The following is a 26,545-nucleotide window of genomic DNA, read 5'->3' as shown; positions in this document are numbered from 1 at the left end:
ATTTTCTGTTCCTTTCTCATTCGGAGGGGAAGAAGAAAAATATAACATTAAGATGTGCTTTGGTAGGAGGTGGAATGGAGGGAAGTGCTATTGTAAGTAAAACAATCTCGGCAGGATGTGTTAGAAAGTCTGGCTGTATTTGTATTTCTCTTTAAAATTCAAACAATCTTAATTAGAAATGTAGAGCTGAAAGTCATGTAGCTAGGAAAAGCATGTTAGACATTATCTTGCAGATTGAGGAAAGTATAACTTCTTCAAGGGATAATCTGCTGGCTTTCTTGCACTCATATACTTAATAAGAAGTTTCAACAGAAAACTTCTTTATCTGTGACTAATTCCATTATTTGATAATGTGAAAAGAAAAGAATAAAACACTGTATGTAGATACGTTTGGTAAAGCACAGTAACATACATGTTAATAATTACAATAATGATAATTTTGTGATAATATTAAAGGCATTCACCTTCTATTAAGTTTTGCAACACACTAGGATAGGTAGATATTGTGCCTTTAGCCCTTCAATGTGCAACATATCTTATGAATCTAATTTTAAAATTCGAGATATGCACTATGCAGAATTTTCTGAGTAATCATCTTCTCTTCCTGATCTTCAGAATTACATACTACTGTAACAGAGCTGGGATCTTCTGGCAAACTGAGGTGATTTCAAGACCCACACTTCAAAGTCAGTTCTTAAAATCAAGTCAGAAAGATTTCAGAAATGTCACCCAGAGTAGCAGGAATGACTTTATTGAAGGGACAGGAAAAGGGGAAAAAAAAACACTCTCAAGGAAAAGAGTGAGTTTTTCAGAAAGGAGAGGAACAGTATGCCTCTCTTGCACTCCAGTTTTATTGGAGATCCCAGAGAAGTTTCCAGAGAGTCCCACCCCAGTTCACCTATTGATTTTTGACTGATAGCAAGATAACTTCAGACTTTCAAAAACCCACTGCATTTATAAATGTTTATTAATAATACTAATTACCATTTTCATTTTGTCAAATACATCTTAATTCAAGAAAATTATACCTTTTAATAGTCCTTAAAAGCACTTCTCTATTTTCTTTACATGTTTAAACACATTGATAAGATTTATGAATACATATTTTGGTAAATATGTCAATATTTTATTTGGAGAGCCATTTAAATGTTCTACATTTCATATGTTAATATGCTGCATTTAACTCTCCTCTTATTCAATTATTCGTAACCTCTACTGCTAAATTTGGGATACATTACATTCTTTATATAATGAGTTATTTAAATTTTCAAAATTCAGGAAATTCTGATTATGTGTTTTGGCTAGCTATCTTTCTTTATCCTTCCAGAAGTTTCTGTGGCAGCTATTAATAATTCCTTTGTGTACAATAAATGCCAAGTAGTTGGTTTTGCTAAACCTGGGATTCATGGATTGATGGAGCATGGATCCTTGAATGTTGTCAAATAAACCTTGGAGCTAACTATATTTAAATAGAGATGAGCTGTGAGCTGTGACCAAAACAACTCCATTTGTATAAGCTTAGCAAGCATTTATGCTGCCTGGTATCTTCATCTCTAAATCTGGACCACAGTTCTTTCTATTCTGATAAGGGACAACTTGTAGAACAACTTTGGAGGTCCCCAAAGTCTCTCTCCCTGTTCCTCCTGTTCCTCCTTCCACTTTATAGTAAAGATCCCTAGAAGGCAAAACCTCTGAATTCTGAGTCTGTAGTCACCATCTAATCCTTGTTGTGTCCCAGATTGGCATTAGGAACAACATCAAACTTCTTTTTTAAAAAAATATTTTTAGTTGTTGATAGATCCTTACTTTTATTTATTTATATGTGGTGCTGAGAATCGAACCCAGTGCCTCACACATGCTGGCCAAGTGTACCACTGAACCACAGCCCCAGGCCCAACATCAAACTTCTGATCCATAAATTAGTATGGTCAAGTCTTATTGGTGATAGAGAAGATAAAAAAGAACAAACAAACAAACAAAACACCATGAAGCCTTAATGATGGCAGAAGTGCCTATTCATCCTACATATAATGTGGTAAAAGTCCTGGGGCCTATTATACGTAATAAATCTTATAAAAGAAACTTAGAAGAAATACAATTAGACCTGGAAGACATGGTTAAGTAGAAGTAGAAGATGGAAATAAGAAAAAAGATTTCATTTCCTCTCTTGATAATTGTCTAGTAAAAGTTAGTCTTCTAAAAGTAAATGCTGTAGTAATTAAAAGGGGAGGAAAAAAAATAAAACAAGGTTTCTGGAAGCGTCCTTGAGTTTCTTGGCTACCTGGGCTGATGTTACATTAATTCACAAACTAACTTATAAAACCATCAATTATTCAGAAATCTATACAGGTAGGTAGAAGGTAGAAGCCATGGCCAGGTGACCAGAGAAAGCTGAGTATACTCTATTTAAGAATTAAGACATTTGGAAAAATGGTAAGCAGAAGTCTGGTGAGTGATTATTGCTATATGATTCCAAGAGTTAACAAGAGGCCATTTTTCTACTTGCAGATACTGCTGAGTAGAAAGAATTTGGTTGATGATAGGTATCCACAAGCCTGCAAAGTTCTATAAGTAGAAACTTCCACATGCTATGATAACTATCTGACTACAGTGAATGAAGGAAGGGAATGTGGAAACTCAGTCTGTGAATTGGAATTATTTAATCTTCTCCTTGACTCTAAAATGGATGAACTATTTACAAATAATGAAACACTATCAGACCTACACTCTCTGCTTGACAACTAATGGATCACCTTTGATTTAATGTCATTTATACAAATGATTCTAGATTATTATCCAGCACAGGGATATGATGTATACAATGAAACCAACATGTTAAACTTTATAATGTTATTTCCTCAAGACAATCTTACATTAAATTGATATGAATACTTTAATCTTTGCTTTGAGGGTCAGATTTCAAAGAATTTGTTTTTTCTGGCCTTCTTTTTATACTTTATTACATACTAGCAGCCAGCTTGCTTTTTGAAACTGTCTTAAAGGGAACCAACTTATTTCTGAAATGTGAGTGGCAGCAGTATTTTCATTCCATGTTCTTCAATTATAGAAGTGGACAGTTATTACATTTTCATTGGTAGTGGTTAATAAAAATGCCCAATTTAGGAATTTTTACCTCTAGTTTCCTAGGCATGTTCTAGAGAATTTGCTTTGCCAGATATGTCAATCAATCTCAATGAGATGGAGATCTTCAGATATCCAAATTTGGCAATAAATTAACACATAAGAAAATGAATGGGGGAGTATTACATTATTGCTCACAGAAAAGGTGATTTTGAAATTTTCTTACCTTTGAAAATGTATTGGGTATTTCTTCTGTAGAAATGTGATCAGACTTAGAAGCTAAAGTAAAGGAAGGGTTAATTTTATCATTGATATTTCTCACAAAGAATGCATGATTGTTATTGCAGGAAATAATTTTCTCTGTTAATACCCTAGTTGCTAGATTAAGTTTTTTAATGATTCATGGGGGACTTATGAATAGCATATTTTAATATTAAATTAGTTGAAATGTTACATTAAAAATAAAGCAATTAATCACGAAATTAAGAATGTTTTTTATACCAAGGCAAATTATTAATGCCCTGTTTCATTTCACATTTTCTTACAGACTATTTACAGTTAAGTAGTTTGTACTAGACAAATTCCTATTGGAGTACAGACCTAAATTCATATATAAACATCCACATTCATATACATATATCTACACCTGCATATAATTTAATATTAGTTTATTTAGTTCTTTTACTGTTTTTAATATCAGCTTACAACTAATTTCTTCTTATGCCACTTCAATCTAAAAACAAGCAATTGATATTGCAAGTTTGCTTTGTGAACACAATATTAGAATTATAAAATTATGTTAATAAATGTTTAATGGCAAAGGGCCAGGATACAATGTTATATAAACCTACACAAAAATGACTGGTCTATTGGTCTGTTCAGTATATATGGTTATTAATTTTTTTCTTTTGTAACTCTTATTTTAAAATTATTTTTAACTAATAAATACCTGATGATACTCTTTTTCCTCAGTCTTTGAGATACATGATCTATATAGGTGAAAATGTCTTACTATGATTATAATCAAGACTTCCTCACAGGCATTTGATTTTTAGCTCTATGTTTTCTCTGGTTTATTTCTTCATCTGCTAATTATGTAACTTCATTTTCAGAAGGAAATCATTCATGCTTAATTAAATAGTTTTGGCAGAAAGTAGTTACAAAATTTTATATTATAAATGCCTTCTTCTATTTTATTCCACATGCATTTCATGTATGCCATCTCTCCCCACTTTGTGCTTAGGTTAGTGTTCAATGATAGCAGTGGTTTTATGTATATAAATCTTTTCTTGAGTTTTAACAGCCCCATGTTGAAGATATCTTTAAGGATTAGATGATATTAAGAAAATCTAAAACAGAAGGCAAAACATGCATGTAAGCATAGAGAAATACATTAAACAGCAAGCAAGTTATTTTATTCTGTATATTTGTAACTGTTAAACTTTACTGAATGATCATTGTACTAGATAGTATATAGCAGTGTACATTAAAGATAAAAAAAGGGAGTGAATCTCTAATCACAAAATCCTGTGTTTATTTTATTGCATATAAATGTAGAAGTAAATTTAGAATATGCATTTTGAGTTTATATGTGAGAAAGAAAACTGCATTATTCAATGTTGAGAAATGTAATCCTAGTAGTTATTAAAACAGTTATATCCACTTGTAATTCTCCTCAAAATAACAAAATAAAAGAAAACATATGGATTATATGGTTTAAGTGGAAAAGTACCTACTTTGAACATTTAAATTTTAAGCCAAGTCGACAGATAAAATTAACCATCACAAGATAAATTAATTATGCTGAGTATATTATGAAGAGCATACTAGAAAATGATAAAAAAATATTAAAGTGAGGAAAATTATAAAGTTTTTTTTTAACACTCATATAAATTAATCTCACCACAAAAGTATAGTCTTGTGAATACAAAAATGATTACCCCTTCTCACTACTACATTCTTTTTGAATGTTATTTATTTTCTCTTTGCAGAAAACTATACTGAACTTTTAAGCTTTCTGGAAAAAAAAAACATTTTTAGCTCTGTGAAATATAAATCCACAATATGGAATTGATATTTTAGAAAGTTGTATAAAGGAACTTTTTAGCCTATAAGATATATTCAATGTCTTAAATTATATAGTACTAAATTGGTAAATTAGCAATAATTGTTGAACAATTATCAATATATGTTAATGTCTTAGTATGTAATAATAAATTGTATGTTTTTTTAAAAAATAGACTTCATATACCTTATAAGCTAGTGATTATTCCGCTTATTGGTGATAGTACAAAAGAAGATGGACACAATATTTTAGTTTTATAAAGATTTTATTTTACTCTGGGGGAGAAATTAAATTAAAAATTCAACACATAAACAAGAAGCATAGACTTCATACTGCTTAGACAAATAGGCATTTGAGAAGATGAAAATTATGCTGGGATTTAAATGGCAAGTTTATAAGAATAATATTCCAGGAAAAAAAATTAAATAATTTTACATACATGGGGAATGAAATTGTGGAAAAGACAATATGAGGTAGCATTGCAGAAGCCAGATTGTGTGGTACTAGGTAAAGAATATTAATGTTGAAAATATTTTATTAAATATTATTTACCCCAGGTTTTCAAATAATTATTTGACAAGTAATCATTAAAAGTATACATTTAAATAAGTCAATCATTATTCATTTATTTATTAATTGTGTACAATATGTGTTCTGATAGACATATGCATTTCTACAAGACCAAATTAAGCCATTAAGCTTACCTAAAATAATTATCATATTATCATAGTGAGAGGTCTCAAATCAATTTAGCAACTTTTTAACATATACTTTGTCATTATTATAATCACCATAATATAAAATTGATCCTTTTAATTGATTTCTTCTGAATGAAATTTTTTGTTCTTTGTCTATAATCATCATAATCTCTTCACCACCATGAGCTCTGGTAGCCAGCATTTTACACTCTGTTCTTATTCATTGCTTTTACATTCCACATGTGAGTGTGACCAAGCAGTATTTGGTTTATTGTGCTTAAGATAAAAAATTTAAATCATTGCAATTGCAAATGAAAGGGTGTGAAAAATTGTAAGCAGAGTGGCTAATATGATTTCTTTCTTACTTTTAAGTGTGGAATTTAAAAGTTAATGGTAGACAAGAACATCGAAGATGAAGTTTCTCTTTTTGTTTTTCTACAGTGAGTCATTTGAGGAATAATGGTAGAAAATTAAAGAAATATATTTATTTTAATGACATATATTTGTATAATATAATTATTAATATTCCCAAACATAACAATACACAAGTACATATATTAATGCATGGATGGATATATGCTAGACAGTAACAAGAAATATGTATTCATAGTTTAGAATAGGGATGGAAACATTCTTCTGTAAATAGGATTAATAAAAATTTTAACAACCAGCCTCACAGTCTGTTTTGCAACAAAATAACATTGTCTTCATAACATGAAAACAGGAATGGACAAATGGGTTAGCCTGTAATCTGATGAAAATGGACAATGGGTTAAATTTGGCCCAAATTTACCAGCTTGAACTCCATAATATATGATCTAAAATTTACAATCTGCTACAAAATTTAATAAATAAGAATTTATTATCAAATTTTATTTATCCATTGTGTACAACATGATTTTCTCATAAATATATACACAGTGAAGTAGCCAAATAAGCCAATAGACATGTGAATTATCTCAAATGGTTATCATTTTCATGTGATGAGAACATATATAATACCTATAATTTTACATAGCATTTTACAGACATGATATGTAATTATCTATGAATATACAGGTATTAATATATAATTAATTATGTTAATATACTATGTAAATATGTTATATTCATTATACTATATAAATATAAATGTAATGTAATATATAGTGTATAAATATATGCTATAGTAGATAATATATCTTATTTTATATAATATATAATTGTAAAATAAATATTACCACCATGGAGTATCTAATGTTTATGTTGTATAATCTTAGATTATTATATATCATGACATTACATATACTTATAAAATGCCATAATACTTAACATATTGACATTAATATCATTAAAAAATGTTAAGGATGATCTACAAGGTAGAGTATATAATATATACACTATATCATAAAATATGAAAGTGTCATATACATACAGTGAAATATACATACAGTGAAATATACTATTTTTTAATGTTTAGGTTATTTTTTGGTATACAAACAAGATATAACAAAGCTAAGAAAAAGTAATTCAGTGTATGCACAAAATTTATCTAAGACATTATTTTCTTGAAGGAAAATATTTCTGTATTCTAAAACTATATGAGAACTTTACATACTTGTTTATAAGTAAACAAGTTAATAATCTAAACAAATAAATCTGTTCTATGTTAATATTCTTGTTTGTCAATATAAGCTCCCGCTCTAGATAGGGATTTATATTCCCAGGTCTCCACAGATCTCACTGTTTCTTATTATCTTTCTTCTCACAGCCCAATTATTATTTATCACTTCTACAACCCACTTTGTTATCAAAGTTAAGTTGTATTTCTGGTCCCTTCTGGCATCCATAATTGAGACCTGGTGCCCTTGATCAAATACTTGACTTTCAAAACCTTATGACCTATTTTAAAGAATTGCACATCATTTATAAAGCCTTCTTATTTTTAACGTTTTGTTATTTTTTAGTTAATGAGGGCTTTAAAATATATACATATATTTGTACCATACAAGGGTCTAACTGGAAATGACTTCACAATTCTGTCTCTGACTGTCTCAGCATGTGTTTCTTCTGTCATTTTAGGGGGAAATCCCCATGTTACTTCCCCCACCCCATGCCTTTCGTGAAAAGGAAGTATATTTGTTTTGTTTTCATCTTTGCAGCCTCTGCACTTGGGATTTATGCATAGATAATTGCTGGAGTCAATTATGTCAAACCTCTCTTGGCACAGTCTGCCTGTTCTGGCTAAGCATATGGCATGCTATGAGTAATCAAGACTGTATTTTAAATTCAATCTCTTCTATCATTCATTTAGTAGAAAACTTCTCCAGGCAATAGCAAACATTCAGTGTGGTTGCCAGACTCAGCTTATTCTGTACTCAAGAATACTTTAGGGGAAGATGGACAAAGTTTTGTGTTTGCAACTGAAAACTATTGCAATGATGTTAGTATCAGAAGATATGATCTGTTTAACTGCCTGTCTCTGCTCTTCTTCTCTGAACTCTTTGAAATCTGGTCTTTGAATCTCTAAACCCTAAAACAGTTAATGATATACAATAGCCATTCAGTAAATATTTAAAGAATGAGCCATCCCTCTTAGGGTTACACATGCTCTAAATTGACTTTATGTCTGTCTTTACAATGCTGTTAGTCTATGAAAGCAGTAAATATCTTAGATCTTCCAGATCAGTATCCCGAGGGTAATGCTTGATTTCACTTTATAAACATATGTGAAAGATAAAGTGTACACAAGTAAACAGAGAAGGAAGAAATAATCAATGACTCCTTTCATAAGGAGGAGCTTGTGTTTCCATTGTCAAAGAGTTACAGTGAGTCAAAATTGCTAGTTTCCTTCACTGTAGAACATTCCACTAGTCTAACTGTAAATATTTGAATAAAATGATATGTTTCCTGCACTGGTGTTAGAATACTGCTATATAAGAGATCTGGGAAATATAAAAATGAAATTATTTCTAAAAGAAATTAAATAACATAGTTCCTTTGTTACAAGACTAAATGAAGGCATTAGAAATTTATAAATGAATAAATATTATTAATTATTTGAATTCATGGAAAATTGAGAATCTCTAGAACACTGAACCAGAAATTAAAACTGAAAATTTCAAAGAACATATAGGATGCTCTATCTTCCTAGTATTTTATATTTGTTATATAATTTAGCCTGCTACTTTTAAAAATGTGAAACAGTCATTCCTTGATTTAAAATGATTACCATGGGGCTGGGGATGTGGCTCAAGCAGTAACACGCGCTTGCCTGGCATGCGCGGGGCACTGGGTTCGATCCTCAGCACCACATAAAATAAAAAGATTTGTCCACCGAAAACTGAAAAATAAATATTAAAAAATTCTCTCTCTCTCTCACTTCTCTCTCTCTGTCTTTAAAAAATAAAATAAAATAAAGTGATGACAATGAAATTGTGGCAACAATTATTACTTTGAGAATACTCTTATGAAAATTCCTATGATCTGGTTTTAGATTGGGAAAAAAATCTGCAAATTATATTAAATAATTATTTAAGTGCAAATGTCATTGTACAATTTATTTAAGTGGAACTATTTTCTTCTTTGTTAATGTTATTTAGTATCAATGTATTTGAGAGAAAATAAACTTATGATGCTACATTCATATATTTCCTATACTCATTTCTCAGTAGGGGTTAGTGTTGATTGGCCTGAAAAATAATAAAAACCATATTATATGTTGATCAAATTACAATGTTATAAGTAATGATGTCATACAAATATTACTCTAGTTAATTTTATCTTAGAGTGCATACAAATACATAATAAAATGTAGTACTAGAACCTCAGTATTAAAATCCTCAGATCTTTAAATAAAGATTGCACTTGTGAGAAATTTGTTAACAGTTAAATTTCTATGATCTAGTTAAATTTGTGTAAAATTCTCAACAAATTGCAATATGCAATTTATTTTACTTAGTTTATGGATTTAATGTCAAGGTAAAATGGTAATGTATTTAAAATTACTTCATGAATATTAACATTTGCTTATGTACATATTAAAATACTCTTTAGATGTTATTTTACAAATATTATGCTATTACCCACCCACATCTTCCAAGTAAGTATGCTAAGTATATTCTACTGTCTTTTATAAACTTGTTCTTATTTTAAAGACTGAAATTTCACCACATCAGTAATTCATTACCATAAATGAAGATAATGATCTTTCATTACTAGAAAATATGTTAGTTTTCTGATGGAAACTTTACTCCTTATCTGCATCTTCTTTTTGTCTAGTGTACTCTGTCCAAGAACCTATTAAGCAGTTTAGTTATGTGAACATAAGTTCATGCATTTCTAAATTTTTGGACAGAAATTGATGTTGTATCATATAAGGCATTACACCATTCTGTTGGACTATTCAATATAATGGCCTTATACTCTGACAAGAAGAATTTGCAACTGAATTTTGAAAATCTCCACAGATGTTATTTTTTGTTTCTGCAGATTATAAGTATTTGATTCATGACTAGATAGGTCATTGAAAACATGGATTATTTCAATATTATTACAGATAAAGGAATGTTTCTTGGCTTTAGCATATGATTTTAGGTGAAAGAGTAAAATGAAATATAAAGCAAATTTACAATGCATTGGAACCCTTTCTTTCTTAACTGGACTTATTCTATTGAAGACTCTTTACCTACACACAAAAAAATACAACATTTGTGAATATGCTTCAGGATCCCTATTAGCTAAGTAATTTATGAGATACAAGTAGATTACTTTCAATGTATCTATTAAAATATATTGTCATACATTTGGATCAAATAATTGACTTTGATTCTAATAGTTTTTTGGCATAATTTTATTGGTATGGTAGAAAATATTAAAAATGAATGGGTTGATAAATAAAAACCTGTGCTGAAACTTTCCCTTTATTACTCAAATAGTGTGCAATATTATAGAGTGAAATTAAAACTAAAATTATTAAATTTCTTTAAATAATTACATAATGTATGAAAAGGGCTTAAATTCTTTACAAAAGAATTGTGAATCATTATATTTTTTCTTTAGATGATCTCAAAGACTAATAGCAAATTTATAGTTGGCTTCTTGAGCAATGAAATGCAGATTCAGTTATAGCTTTCCATCTATCAAATGCAGAAAGAAAATATTTGTATGCACTTAATGTCGGGGGTTTTAGCCCCCCCACCAAAGCACACCCCAACCAGGACGAGCAACAAAAGGAGAGGTCCGACTGGCCACCAGCACCCAGCCCTACCTCCCAGAGGCTGCGCCAGGGAAACCAGTCAAAGCAGGATCTCATTTATTGAGAAAACACATACCTAATATAATGTACAGGAACCAATCAGAATAAAGGTCAGCAGGGTGGGGAGAGTTCATGTGTACACCCATTCTACAGGTCGCAATGGGAGACAAAGCTGTCTGTAAGGGCAGAAGGGTTCTGAGCCTATCCTAGAGATGGATCTGATTCTTCATTGCAACCCATGTCAATGCCTTCTGGCTAATCGCCAGGCACTATATTAGCCACATGTGGCCCCAGGACTGGGAAGTGGGTAGCAGCCAGCAAGTTAGGTTTCCTCTTTTCTGATGCAACATGCCCCACGTTACACCATGCCTTACACTTAATGCCCAAATGCTCAATACATAACAAGTAGTATTTTGTATTAAGGATAAGAAATTTGTTTTAGGAATTTGGATACCAAAGTTCTATTTTTTTGCTTTAATTTCTTATATTTCTTTAAACAATGTGATTCGATGATAGAGATTTATTCTATTATAGATATTAAAATTGTTTATATATTGCTTTATTATAGCTTTTCTTGCAGGTTTTTTTGGTGGTAACTGTTGTTAACAGTGCCACACACACCTCAGCTTGTAACATAAAATGTGTTATCCTGATTTCTTTGAATTCTCTTCCTCTAACTCTATTAAAGTTTAGTCAACTCAATGAATTTTGATTAAAGTATCACAGTGCACTTTGTGTATATATTTTATAAATTTAAGATACCATTTATTAGAACTGCAGCATTGACTTATCTTCTTAATAACTAAAACATCTGAATAAAGTTTTTTTCCCCTCTCCCTTCCCTTCCTCCTCCTCCTCTTCCTAAATGTTTTTTTTAATTTATTTCAATACTAGGGATTAAAGTCATGGGTGCTCTATCACTGAGCTACACCCCTCAGCCTTTTTCCTTATTTATTTTATTTTGAGACAGGATCATACTAAATTGCTAAGGCTGGCCTTGAACTCAGGATCCCCCTGCCTCTGCCTCCTAAGTTGCTGTGATTTCAGGCATGTGCCATACACCTAAGTCAATGCTTTTTTTTAAAAAAAATATTAATACATTGTAAACAAATTTTTAAACTTTTTCAACATAGATTTTAAAATAAGAAATCTCTCTTCAAAATTTTGAAACAGAGACCAAGAGTATATATCTCACTTGTAGAGCTCTTAGCCTAGAATATGCAATGTCTTGGGTTCAATCCCTAGAATGAAAAAATAATAATAATAATATAAAATGTGCAGAGTCACACTTATAAATATTACAGTGCAGTCCAAAAATATTTTTGAACACATTTGAAAGTTGTCAGTGTTTTACCATATTAACCAAGAACACATAGTGTCCATTTTATAAAAAAGATATTCCCATACAAAATCACAATATAATTATAAACTATGAAATTAACTTTTCTGCCACATTCCATTCACATTCCAATTCTTATATAAACCCTGAAAACTTTGTCAATCATTCCATTAATGTTTTTCTGAGTACAAGCATGTTTTGCATAATTTTATCTTTACTAGTCATATCTATTCTGAAACTATTTCTGAGTCTTCCCTTGTCTCTATGATCTGGACAATTTTTAAAATTATATGGTAGCATTTTTTTCCAGAACATTCCATAATTTTTACTGTGTCCCATGTTATAACATGATTAGATACAGATGCTGCTTCTCTGTGAGGAATATCACAGACATGATACTCTGGTCTTATCATTGCAAGACATGTTTTTGTCTGTTTGCTGAGAAAGTTCACATATATCACTCACCTAAAATAATATCTTCTAAATATTTTGACTGCAAAGTTGTGTTTTCCTGTGATTAACTTCTACTGATGGCTGTGTATTAAGAAATTACAAATAACCCAATCCACAATGATTTATTCATTGACTTATTTATGAATATTACCATAGAATAATCATGGAGTTATTGTGTGCTTTCTTTTTCAGTAGGTTGAAATCTGTTATTTCTCATTATTACTTTGATATTCACATTTTATTAAATTGGCTACTGGGAACTGTTTCTTGCTAACCAATGTGTTCTTTTAACATGGCATGCATTTTTCTTGATTTTTTTTTAATTTAAATAATTTTAGATGGTTTAAAAAAAACCCTTACATTCTGTAAAACATACCCATGGTAAATAGACAAATCCATTTGTTTTAGTGTGTGTGTGTATATATATAGATACACACACACACACACACACACACACACACACACACACACACACACAATACAGTTATCATCAGAGTCCAGATTACAAACTCTTTTCTTAATCTCAAATGTCCCTCTTCACTTTTCAATCTGTATTGATAAACTCCAGAAGCTCTGGGCAATCCATGCTCTGTTTTTTATCTTTTCTAAAAGTTCTGTACAAAAGGAATCATACAAAATGTAGCTGTTCATGAATCTTTCTTCAGTTAATCACAGAGTAATTAGTTTTTGATAATTACCCTGTTTGTTGAGTGTCCCTGTGGTCTTTTCTTTCTAATTAGTGAAAGATACTCCAAAGCATGGACATACCACACTGTATTAATTTATATTTGGTAGACATTTATAGCATTTCTACTTTTATCTATCATAAATTATACTAGCTTGGGGATTATATATGTATCTTTATGTGCACAGATATTTTTTGTTTTGTTTCAGTTTTTGCAATAAATGGGAGAGAGAATCAGCATGGTGTTGAGAGAATGAATCTAGGTAATTTTTCTTGATAGGAGACAGATTGCTCTGCATTATAGAAGGCATAGCAAATTAATTACATTTAAATATGAATAGAAAAATTACAGGGTTACAATAGTATCTTGAAAAAGTAAATTAGAAGCAGTTTTAGGCAAAAATCAAACCTTTGTCCCACCAACTAGGTAAAGTTATGTAATCAATGAGTAAGTGTTGAATGAACCAATTAATATACATTGAAAATTTTACTCAGAGGAATGTGTGTACAATATCAAGAGGAAAAGGAAGAGTGGATATTAATTTCAAGTCCATTATGAATACTTTCAAGCTCGAGAACAAGAAATCAACAGAAAAAATTGATACTTTCTTTATATGATATGACATTTATTTACACAAACAAGGAAATATATGTGAACCCACATGAGTCAGAGATTAACTGTTATTAACTTAGAGGTAAAACCAATAAAAATAATGATTTTCTATACATTCAAAATCATATTTTTATATTATATTTAACATATCACATATTTATTTATTTACATATTACTAATTTGTGTTTAACATACTTTTTATCTTTTACTTTTGGTACTGGAATTGAACCCAGGTGCACTTTACCACCAAGCTAGCATTCCCAGTCCTGTTTTTGCTTTATTTCAAGACAACGTCTCATTAAATTGCTTATAGTGTTGCTCAGTTGCAGAGGCTGGCCTCAAATTTTTAATCTTCCTGCCTCAGCATCCATAGCTGCTGGGTTTATAGGAGTGTGCTACCATGCCTAGCCTAAACACATATTTTTGAATATTATCAGTTCATTTCAATATTACCATATTATCATATGTAGACAATTAGTTCTATAGAATCAAGACTCTAACAGGTAAATGTGATTAACTGAGCTATACATACCAGAAAGTGAAAAGCATTTAAAGTGTTAGGAAGAAATATCTTCTCCATAAATGTAGCTGTAAATTATAGAGCTGTCAGAATTGCCTCATTTTCCCTACATATAATATATATATAGTATCTTTAAAATGATTTTTCTTAAAAAGTACATTTTCTTTAAGAATGACTGACATAATTCAGTAACTAACTTAACTGTAATTGAGCCCTAAAGATATGAGATTGAATATATCTTGTCAAATTGAGGATTCCAATAATTTCTTCTTTATCACTGATACTGTCTCATTACCGAGAGAGAGAGAGAGAGAGAGAGAGAGAGAGAGAGAGAGAGAGAGAGAAAAGAGAAGGGAAGAGAAGAGAGAGTGAGGGGAAAAACCACCTATTGGATAAAAAACAGAAAAAGTAACAAAAAAGCTTATTTTTCTCATATATCATATGTTTAAGACTACTTGGAGCTGCACATGTTAGCTCCCAGTGGCTTGAGAGACTGAGGCAGGAGGATCATGAGTTCAAAACCAGCCTCAGTAAAAGCAACGTGATAAACAACTCAGTGAGACCCTGTCTGTAAATAAAATACAAAATAGGGTGGGGGATGTGACTTAGTGGCCTAGTGCTGCTAAGTTCAAAACCTGGTACCAAAAAAAAAAAGACTACTTGGAAATAGCCTCATAAATTATATTATTCAAAATCAACAAGTTGACCATGCATTTTATAAAAAAAAGTAGACTAATAAGAAAAATATTAACTCAATAACTCATTTAGACTGATAATTCATGCTAATAAATCTAATTTCACTTTAAAACTATAATATACCATTTATATTCCTCTAAAGTTTAGGTGAAATATCTTTTTGTCTATAAACTGTAAGTTATAATAGGAAGTTATCACATAGATTTTATAAAACATTCTCTGGCTATAGTCCAAGTTCTCTCTCTTACTCTGAACTGTGAGAACTAAATGTTGGAAAAAGTTAGGCTAATTAAGTGCACCATTTTCACTAATATATATGCAAAAGATCATTAGTTTTCTTTTTGGAAAATTCAGATGTCAATATTTGCCTAATACAATTATTATGGAAACAATACATAAATATGTGTATCGTAAATAGCACTGAGTTAGAAATAATTACAAAATCAATTTATTTTTACATATTTGGTTAATATTCCAAACAATTTTAAGATAAATTTATTATTTTAACTGATACATAAATGCACAAAGCTATATATTAATTAGGTACCATGTTAGGTTTCCATATATGTATGTATTGTGTAATTGTATCAATCCATTTCCTAAAACATTTATAAATTTGTCTTTTTAAGAAACAACAAACTTTACTTCCATGCATTTTATTTATTTAAATAATGTTAAACTAAGTTATAAAAGCACAATATCAACTACTACTGGCATAAACAGAGTTGGACAACACAGGTAACTCATAGTAGAGTTTCTCTGGTAGAGGAGAAACAGGCTGACTCAGGAGAATACTTTCTAGCCATAAATATTTAGCATGACATGGGAGTTAACTGTTTATGATTTACAAAAGAAAAACAGTCCATTGGTTAGAAATCAAATGTAGATAGGCTAAGAAAGTATCTAATTTGTCTCTCTTTTTAAATTATTTGACTATATATGTATTTATTCCTCATAGAGATTTAGAGCATCCATTCTGAAGGCAAAGATTGGGCCTATCTATTATGAGGAATCACTGGGAAAATTCCCACACATTCTAACACTGACATGTAAATCTGAAAACATTTGTAACTTTAATGTTGAAAACATTTAAAATTCTTTCTTCTAGCTTTTTGAAATGTAGAGTATATAATTGCTACCTGGAGTTACCTACTGTGCAACAGCACTCCACAAATTCTTAAACCCTGTCCACCTGCAGCTTGTTACTCATTGATCAGCCTTACTCCATTCATTCCTTTCCACCCTCTGGCAATTGCCATTCCACTCTTAATCCCAATGAGATCTACCATTTATTTTCCACAAATGAGCATCATAATTCAGTACCTGTCATAGAGTGCTTGGTTTATTTCACCTAACATAATGATCTACAGTTCCATCCACACTGTGCCAAATAAAAGGACTTACTCCCTTTTTATAGCCATATATGCAAGACATATATGGCCATATATACAATAGAATTCCACATCTTCTTTATTCATTCACCAGTTAATGGAAACATCTCTTGTTTCTATGAATTGGCTATTGTTTTATTTTAATTATTTTTTAAATTTATATGTAACAGCAGAATGCATTACAATTCATATTACACATATAGAGCACATTTTTTCATATCTCTGGTTGTATACAAAGTATATTCACACCAATTTGTGTCTTCATACATGTTCTTTGGATAATAATGGCCATCACATTTCACCATCATTTCTAACCCATGTTCCCTCCTTTCCCCTTCAACCCCTCTGCTCTATCTAGAATTCGTCTATTACTCCCATGCTCCCCCTCCCTACCCCACTATGAATCAGCCTCCTTATGTCAGAGAAAACATTTGGCATTTGGTTTTTTGGGACTGGTTAACTTCACTTAGTATTATCTTCTCCAAATCCATCCATTTACCTGCAAAGGCCATGATTTTATTTTCTTTTATTGCTGAGTAATATTCCATCATGTATATATGCCACATTTTTTCTTTACCAACTTCCTTGATAAGACTCCTTTGGTGAAGAATTAAAATTAAGAATCAATAAATGGGATGGGTTCAAATTAAAAAGTTTCTTCTCAGCAAAAGAAACAATCTGTGTGGTGAAGAGAGCCTACATCTTGGGAGCAAATCTTTACCCTTCACACATAAGACAGAGCACTAATCTCTAGCATATATAAAGGACTACAAAAGCTAAATACACACACAAAACAAACAAACAAACAAACAAATAACCTAATCAATAAATGGGCCAAGGACCTAAACAGACACTCTCAGAAGATGATATACAATCAATCAAAAAATATATGAAAAAATGTTCACCATCACTAGCAATTAGAGAAATGCAAATTCAAACCACACTAAGATTTCATCTCACTCCAGTCAGAATGGCAGCTATTATGAAGATAAACAACAATAAGTGTTGGCAAGACTGTGGGGGAAAAGGCATGCTCATACACTGTTGGTAGGGCTGTAAATTGGTGCAGCCAATATGGAAAGCAGTATGGAGATTTCTTGGAAAATTGGAAATGGAGCCACTATTTGACCAAGCTATCCCTTTCCTCTGTCTATACCCAAAGGAGTTAAAAACAACATACTACAGGGACACAGCCACATCAATGTTTATAGCAGCACAATTCACACTAGCTAAACTGTGGAACCAACCTAGATGCCCTACCATAGATGAATGAATTGGCTAGTGTAAATAGTGCTACAGTAAACATGAGAATTCAGATGACAGGCTAATTTCATTTCCATTGTATTTGTACCTAGAAAGTCTGGCAGTGGTGATAGCCTGTTATCCCAGTGGCCCTGGAGGCCCAGGAGGGAGGCCACTAGAGTCAGGAGGATCTCTAGTTCAAAGCCAGCCTCAGCAATGGTGACATGCTAAGTAACACAGGGAGACCCTGTTTCTAAAGAAAATACAAAATAGGGCTGGAGATGTGGCTCAGTGGTTGAGTGCACTTGAGTTTAATACCTTGAACTACAAAAAACCAAAACAACAACAACAACAACAACAACAAAAAAAAAACTGAATATGCTACTAGGAGTAGATTGTAAGATTGTAATAAAGTATGGTAAATTTATTTTTAGTTTTTTGAGAAATATCCTTATTATCTTCCATAACATATGTATTAATTTAAATTATTGCCTGTGGCATGCAATTTTGTTTGTTTTTATTTGTTTTGTTTACATTCTTGCCAGCCATTTTTTATCTCTAGTATTTTTGATAGTAGACATTATGGTGTGAGATGGTATCTTATTGTATTTTTGATTTGCATTTCTCTGATGACCACTGATGTTAAGTACCTTTTCATGTACCTGGTAATTGGCATCTTTTGTGAAAATATCTGTTTAGATATATTGCTCTTTTTAAGTTAGGTTGTTTGTACTTCGACATGTATTTATGTGGGTTTCTTGCTGTCAGTTTCTAGCTTCATTCCATTATGATCTGATAGGATGCATGGGATTATATCATTTTTTTTTTGTATTTATTGAGATTTATGTTGTGACCCAGAAAATGGTCTATTTTGGAAAAAAAGTTCCATGGCCTGCTGAGAGATAAATTTGGCCGCTTTGGGGTGAATTATTCTGTAGATATCTGTTAGTTCCATTTTGATATTATTTAGGTTGAATATATCTTTGTGGAGTTTACATTTTGATGACCTGTCTACTGTTGATAAAGGTGTGTTGAAAACACCCAGTATTATTGTGTTGGGGGGTCTATCTGTGATCTATTTTTATGGAGTTTTTTTATTGTTCATTTTTTTAATGTAGCTATGTAGCTCACATAGCTACATTTAAGGCATAAATATTTGCTATCATTTTTCTTATTGTTGCATTTCTCCCTTTACTAGATAAGAGTGGTCTCCCTTGTCTCTTAGATTAATTTTTGCTTGAAATTTGCTTTGTTATATAAGAGAATAGCTGCTTTTGCTTGTTTGCACAGCACATATGCATGGAATTCATATATTTATATATCCATCCATTTCAGACTACTGGTGGGTGTCTGTCTATAAAATGTGTCTTGTAAACAGCATATAGTTGGATGTTGTTTGATACATTCTATACATTCTACTAATATATGAATCTTAAATGGGGAGTTGAGAACATTAACATTCCATAATAGTAAGTATATGTGTTAGTGATTTTTTTGCCATTTTGATTTTTGCTGTATTGAATACTGTCTTGATTGTCATGTAGTGAATTACTCTTATATTGATCTTCCTCTATTTGGGAGCTTTGGAATTTTCTTTTTATATTGATGCTTGGTAGTCATGTATTCTTTTAGTTTATTATTATTCTCATGGACAGTTTTTTATTTTCCCTTGAATTTGAAACTGAGATTTGCAGGGTGTAGCAAAGTTGATTCATGTTTTGTTGTTGTTGTTTAGCCTTCCAGGCCTTCCTCAAATTTAGGGTCTTAATTGATAAATCAAAATTGAGCCTTATATGTTTGTCTGTTAATGTGACCTTATATTACTCTATTGCAACTTTTGATGTTCTTTCCTTTTTTTGGGGGGGGGGATTGAACTCAGAGCCTTGTGCATTCGAGGCAAGCATTCTACCAATTGAGCTATATCCCCAGCCTCTTTCCTTATTTTTTTTACATTAAGTATTTTGATATGTCTTGAAGAATTTCTCATTTGAATGTGTCTATTTGGATGTCTATGTCATTTCTGATATGGGAAATATTTTCTGTGACTATCTTATTGAAAAGTTTCTCTTCTATCTCAATTATTATTTTCAGGTTTGGTCTTTTGATGTTACTCAATAGTTTTTATATATTCTTATCATGTTCTCTTTATATTTTTTTACTTACTGCATTTTTTGTGTTCAAGTCCATATACCCTGTCTTCAAGACCTGAAGTTCTGACTTCAAGGGCTGGAACTCTATTTTTCCCCAATCTAATGTGTTAGTGATACTTTCAAATGAATCCTTAATTTGATTGATTTTTACCTTTCATTTCTAGCAGTTCTGATTATTTTTTACTTGCTATTTTTATTTCTTTATTGAAGTGATATTTCATCTTCTGTAGTTGCATTCTTGAATCTGTTCTCAGATTTTTATTTAGTTCATTGAACATTTTAATAATCAGTATTTTATAATGTTTTTCTGGACTTTCATCTACCTCACTATCACTGGGATCATTTGTTGGGGGATTGTGAATTTTAGGGAGCGATTTGTATGCTTATTTCCTAGTATTTTCAGAAGTGTAAACTTGTGCATTGAGGTATATTCACCTTTCAGCTTTTTACTTACGTCCTTTGTGTATCTGTCTTATTTATTCTGTGATTTCTCTTTTTTTCCTGACATGCTAGTAAATATCAAGGGGTGAGACCTGACCAGTATCTGCCCTGGAGTGCAGATGCACTTGCATGACCACAGTAAGCATCTTACCAAGTGACAGCTATTATGGAATTTTTCTCCCTGGGGATCCAGGGGCTGAAAGGCTCAGGTAAAATGTCCTTTGTGCTTGCTTTATTCTCTCTGACTCAGATACTCTCTGGGAATTTTTTTGTTGTGGTTGTTGTCAGCTACTGGTAACTTTTTTTATGAATTTCCAATCCCCTGTCTGTTCACAGGCATGATAGCTGCATGGGTAACTTTCAGCTCCTGGGAATGTGTTCCGCACCTGCCAATAGGTTCTGTGCTGGCAGAGGGCTACCTGAATGGAGAGTGTCTTTCTACATCTTGCTCATGGAGAACTCACTGCCCCCATGGAATGCTTTCACGCCAACAGATAGCTTTGGATTTATTTTCACTGAGAAACTGACCCTAGCAACTCTGTGCCCATTAAAGTCAGCATTCCTCTGTAAGCCACAGGTTTCCCTACAATTTTTCTTTATTTTTTAATTTCTTTATTCATCAGCTATGCATCTCTTGCGTCTGGACTCCTACTCTACTGGCAGTAGGAGTTGTTTTGTCTCTATGATATTATTTCTTTTGCTCAAGTTACCAACTTTCTTTAGCTTTATAAAATTTTTAAAACTACAATCAATATTATCCTTTAGTGAGGTTCCCTTGTTACCTAGCAGAGGAGAAGTCTTCAAGCATTGTAAGTGTGGTGCTGAGGAGCTGCTGAGTCCTGCTTCTTTTCTTTACTCTGTCATCTTCCTCTCTACACCTTTCTTTTGGATTCCATTTGTTTGGAATATCCTATTCCATTTCTCCAATTACATTCTATGTATGTCCTTAAAGATGAAGTCAGAGTCATATATGTCATTTGTAATTGGGTCCTTCTTTAAAACAGTAATTTCATTCAGACTCACTTAGTTCTTTGGTTGGAGAATTTAATCCTCTGACATTTCAGGTAATAATTGATAAAGTCTTACTTTAGTCATTTTTTAACTTCTTTGTCTTATTGTAATTCTTTTCTTTTTTCTTACTCTGTTCTGGTCTTACATTGTGATTTAGTGATTTACTCTCCTAGTGTGCTTTGATTCTTTGCTTATTATTTTTGGTATATCTATTGTAGATGTTTGCTTTTGGTTACCATGACACTTAAAAGTGGTTTGATTATAATGAACTATTTTGAAATCAGAGAAGGACTGTATAAAGCATGAAATAAAACAATCAGAAAACATTGCTTTATAGCAATAATGGAGTATTTCAATGTGGATATACACACTAAAGCCCTTTATTCTTCAACTATAGTTGTAACCAAGAGAAAACTAAAGTTTAGGAACGTATTTAAATATATTGTTATTTTCTTTCTTTCCTTGTCTTTTCTCATGTTGACATATTTTAAAATATTCTCTTTTAAAATTTAGAAATTCTCTAAGTTTGAGAATTGCCCCTTTTATTTCCAACGAAACATAATATGTTTCAATGACTCTTTTGCAATAGAGATTTTGTTTCTAGAGTTGTGTTGTAAACAATGTGCCAATAAAACTGACTTCACTAGAGTTATTGTATGAAACAGATGCTTTAATATTATGGGAAAAGTATTCAAATAGAATGGGCAGTTGGGAACTCACACATCTGTTTTCCTTAGACCAGGATAATCTATCTTATTTTAATAGCAACTTTTAAATATTTACAATATTTCAAATAACATACTTTTGTTATTTTCTTACTGGAATGTATAAAGTTTATCTATTATATACTTTTAAATCATGAAAATAAAAATTAAAATGGTTATGAATATATTTGATTCATCTTTTTTGTGTCTTTCCATATTTCTTAGTTGAACCATTGTTGTCTCATTGTATTAAAAAGAATAAAATATAAGTGTCATATAAGAAGACACACTGATGTTAAAAGGTTGGGAATGTTTATGATTTATATGACCATACCATTGGTAGAAGTGCTTTTCCTTTGTTTTGTGTTGGCAAAGACTTTTTCTTCCTCTAGGATTTCACAATTAACCAGTCAACTAAAACTGCTGGAGAGACATAAAAACAGAAGCAAAATGACTCTTTTTATATCTCCCATTTATATCCCAGCCACTAATTTTTTTCTGTGACTCCCATAATATTCTTGTAGCTTATAAATCTACTCTGTCCTTCCTTCTCTCCTGCAGTTTTATAAAAGCTATCAAAACTATTATGTTACAATGTTCACTGTAGCACATCATTTTTTTAATCACACTTTTCAATGTCACTCTATCTTATTCTGAGTAAATGTCAAGTTTTGCAATGCCTGGCAAGTGTCTAGAACATAGAATCCCTGTTCTTGACCTCATCTCATACTCTACTCCTTCTTAGCTTTGATAAAGGCACAGCAATCTACTTGTTATTCCACAAGCATAAAAGAGGCTTCTAACAAAGTATTCACATTTGCTATTCTATCTAAATACTCTCAGTTCACCTATAAGTTTTTCCTTCTCATTTCCTTTAGGCCTTTATTCCATTGTCACCTTCTCAATGAAGCATGTTATACTATTAAAAATCAGTGTCTCTTAATCAGAATATATTCCCTATCTTCTGTCATTTTTCAAAATTACTATTTTTATCACATTCTGAAGCACTATACATATTATGCAATTAATGGTGTCCATTGCCTCTCTCTCCCACTAGTATTCATTGTAGCAATATTTTTTTGTGTGTGTCTGACTTTGTGTACTTTGTGACATGACATGTGTAGCTAGCTGACTTATGGTAAATTTTCAACAATATTTGGATGAATGAAATAATAAGTGAATGCAATGCACAATTTATGTAAGTAGAAACACCCACTGTCAGAAGCAGAAGTGGTGAATGAATTATGGGTTTCATTGAACTGTCCCAAGGCAGAGGTGATGCCCTTCTGAGAACTCTTGGTGAAAAGATACCCATTGAGACTGCTCAGCCGCTATTGACACTGTATTCAAAGGGGAATCTGGGCAAATCACAGAATTTATCAATTCATGACCTAAGGTTCAAACACAAAACTCTCCATGGCAGAGAACTGCGGTCATAAGGTGATGACTACAATTGGGCTGTTCAAACTTTTGACATTGGTTGTGTTTTAAAGTAACATTCTTACAATGAATCACATTGATGTTGAAACCTATATAATAATCCTGCAGAGCCTGATTGTGGCTAGGCTCTCTCCCAGCAGGAGTTTTGTTGGTCCACCAAGTCCTTCTTTCTTGAAATTTGTGTTTGTACTTTTTTCCATTCCTCTCAGTGCCCTGTTTGGGAAACTGAATAAACGTGGCATGGGCATTGACAGTTCATCATTGGAATTTGAGGCAGTGTTAGTATAATGGTTAATTTGAATGTCAACTTGATTAAATTAAGTGATGCCAATGACTAAGAGGCTTCTTGGTGTGTCAGTAAGGTGTATCTAGGAATGATTGGCATTTGGGATAGCAAATTGAATTTGAGATCCTTAAGCATCTAATAGGATGTTGGCTTGGATGGAATAAAAGTTGGAAGAACAAGGAAGCAGCAACAGACTCTTGCTTCTTTACTCTTCCAAAGTGGACCCTGCCAGTAATTTTCCAGGGAGTCTTTAGAAGCCTTTAGTCTCAGACTGAGATAGCACCACTCATCCCTCCTGTTCTGAGGTTTCAGCCTCTTGGATTGCATAGCTTACTGGTTCCTCCAGCTTTCCAGCCTTCAGACAGACATTGTGGACTATCCATTCAGCTTCTGGTCATAGAAGCCAATTCCTTTTTTATAATCATCTTTCTGTTGACTTTGTTCCTTTAGAGACCCTGACTAATACAATTAGTATTCCATTTTTTCCTTTCTGGTAGAATAAGATTCTTTTCTGACATGAGATATATGAATCTTCTTAGTATCACATTGTAGGTACAGTAGTAAGAGCTTATAAACTCAACCTAGTGGTCTTAGGAACTTTCACAATAAAATCACAGTGATCTTGTTTTCACTTGAAAAAGGTTTGTATATATAAAAAATGTGAATGTAATCCTCCTCACTCTACTAGTTTTCTCAGGTAAGGTCAATTCTCAGAAAACTATTTAACAGTGAGCTATAGTTGGATGCCAAATGATGCTCCCTAGGTACATAATGGATTAAAGTAATATATATATATATATATATATATATATATATATATATATATATATATATATAATGGAAATATAGTTCACCCAAGAAATTTCCCTATTTATCCTTAATTCAGTTGCCATATGAAAAGTTTAACTATATAATATTAATTTTATAATCAAATTACCTTTGATTTCAGATTCTATTGATCATATGCACTTCCATTACCTCTTTTGAGTGCTATTTCCAATATGAGTGCTATTTTACACATCATAAGGTATTCAAAAACAGGCTCACTTCCTTGATTTTTTTTTACCAAATTTAATTTTATTTATAATGTAACATAAAAATTTTCCTTAAATAAAAATATTATTCCATTGTTCAACATTCAAACGTATGGAACTAGTATATCTGATTTACAATATTAATGTCATATCCATTCATTTTTCTAATCACATATGCTGCTTCTTTAGAGGAGAGAAGATGGCAAATTAAAGGAAGGAACAGCTCACAGCAGCTCTTCAGCATTGAACTTACAGGGAGACTGCCTCTTAGAGAGGTGAGTAACTGAAGAGAGTGTTAAAAAATAAAATTAGACAGGCAAAGTCCAAAACATGATTGAAAGAAATAGGAATTAGAGAAGCACAAGCATGGGTGACAGTGATGAGGAGGGGCAGCACAGACAAAGGATAAGGACTAGCCAGCAGATACAGAAATAAGAAGGGGGGGGGGGAAAGAAGGAAGCAAAGGAAAAAAAATGGCTTGGGGAAGGAAGCCTGTGTTTAAGAGAGAAAGGATGATTTTATGGACAGGATTGGTAGGGGAAGTGGCTTAATATAAGGAAAACAAAAATAAGTTCTCCCAGATTGGAATTGCTCTGGGCAGAAAACAGGCCTGGCAAGGAAGGAGGGAGCAGCGCTTTCAACGCTTAGCTGGAAAAACCACCTCAACTCTGCCTACACATCTGTGCAGGAAAGCATCCACCACAGTAATCATGCTGTCTGTGTACACACCGCGTGGGAAAATATGCCTCAGTCCATGTATGTACTTGATGGGAAAGTGCCACTACCACCACTACCACCACCAGTCATTGCTACGGTTCGCATGAACACCAGTGGGAAAAATCACCTCTGGCATTTCGTACGTGCCCAGCACAACTTCTGACATTTACAGGAATTTGGGATCCCCTGCAGTTGACTTTATAAAAGGAAAAAAAAATCCCAGGAAATATCTGAACAATAGAAAGCAAAATAGGAACAAAGAAAATTATGCCTGGACCATTCAGACTCTCGATCCCAATGGGAAATTTACATTTATTGCTGGCATTATAGTAGAAACACAGGAATAGATGCACTGAAGAGCAGACACCTGTGTTTCATATTCATAATTGTGAAGCTAAAACCTGTGAAGTTTTTGTCCCTATACCCTAAATGTGCATTTTACCAAAAGTCTTAGAAATTCAGATACTTTTCTCTGTCTGGAATATCACCCCAAATAAGGGGTTTGGAATAATTCTCAAACTATCACACATAGAATTTCAAAGTTCAGTTACGACCACCCAATTAGTACTATCTCCAAAGTAGAATACTAGAATACAACGCCCACATCACAGAAACAAACAATGTGCCAGCACTCTAATTGTGACACCCCACCACCTAGGGGAGAAAAGAAACAGATCTATTACATCACGCTGTACCTCCTAACCTCAAAAGCAGGTGGCTACACTTGACGGAAAGACTACAAA

The sequence above is a fragment of the Callospermophilus lateralis genome, unplaced genomic scaffold (genome assembly GCF_048772815.1).
Source record: "Callospermophilus lateralis isolate mCalLat2 unplaced genomic scaffold, mCalLat2.hap1 Scaffold_43, whole genome shotgun sequence".
Lineage (NCBI taxonomy): Eukaryota > Metazoa > Chordata > Mammalia > Rodentia > Sciuridae > Callospermophilus > Callospermophilus lateralis.
Note: the sequence above shows the minus strand (reverse complement) of the source record.